Source organism: Nanorana parkeri, unplaced genomic scaffold (genome assembly GCF_000935625.1).
Source record: "Nanorana parkeri isolate BGI_ZX_2015 unplaced genomic scaffold, ASM93562v1 scaffold4693, whole genome shotgun sequence".
NCBI classification, from domain to species: domain Eukaryota; kingdom Metazoa; phylum Chordata; class Amphibia; order Anura; family Dicroglossidae; genus Nanorana; species Nanorana parkeri.
The window spans coordinates 5211-6184 of record NW_017310955.1 but is presented as its reverse complement, the minus strand read 5'-3'; positions in this window follow the sequence as shown (position 1 = coordinate 6184).

The window sequence follows — 974 nt, the reverse complement described above, 5'->3', positions numbered from 1 at the left end:
GAACATGAGTCCACCGACCCGACCGCACAGAACATGAGTCCACCGACCCGACCGCACAGAACATGAGTCCACCGACCCGACCGCACAGAACATGAGTCCACCGACCCGACCGCACAGAACATGAGTCCACCGACCCGACCGCACAGAACATGAGTCCACCGACCCGACCGCACAGAACATGAGTCCACCGACCCGACCGCACAGAACATGAGTCCACCGACCCGACCGCACAGAACATGAGTCCACCGACCCGACCGCACAGAACATGAGTCCACCGACCCGACCGCACAGAACATGAGTCCACCGACCCGACCGCACAGAACATGAGTCCACCGACCCGACCGCACAGAACATGAGTCCACCGACCCGACCGCACAGAACATGAGTCCACCGACCCGACCGCACAGAACATGAGTCCACCGACCCGACCGCACAGAACATGAGTCCACCGACCCGACCGCACAGAACATGAGTCCACCGACCCGACCGCACAGAACATGAGTCCACCGACCCGACCGCACAGAACATGAGTCCACCGACCCGACCGCACAGAACATGAGTCCACCGACCCGACCGCACAGAACATGAGTCCACCGACCCGACCGCACAGAACATGACTGCTGAGTCCACCGAGAGATCTGTTTGGGGGTCACAATTGGAAGGTTCAGAGCCGAGCAGCTTAGAAAGTCCTCCAGATGGTCCCCCGGCAGGTACCCGAGCCCCGGTGACCCTGTGACCCGGTGACCCTGTGACCCCGTGTTATGTGGGGGAGCAAAGGTCAATAGTTGTCCTCATCTACAACACATTCAATGGCAGTGGGCCGGCTCGGAACGACCACTTCCTGGCTGAGTTGCTGTTGTTCCCGGTCGCTTCCACTTTGTTATAATCCCAGTAACAGGCGACCGCGGCGGAATATTTAGTAGCCGGGAAATGTCACGGACGGACTTATTGCGCAGGTGACAACCTATCACGGC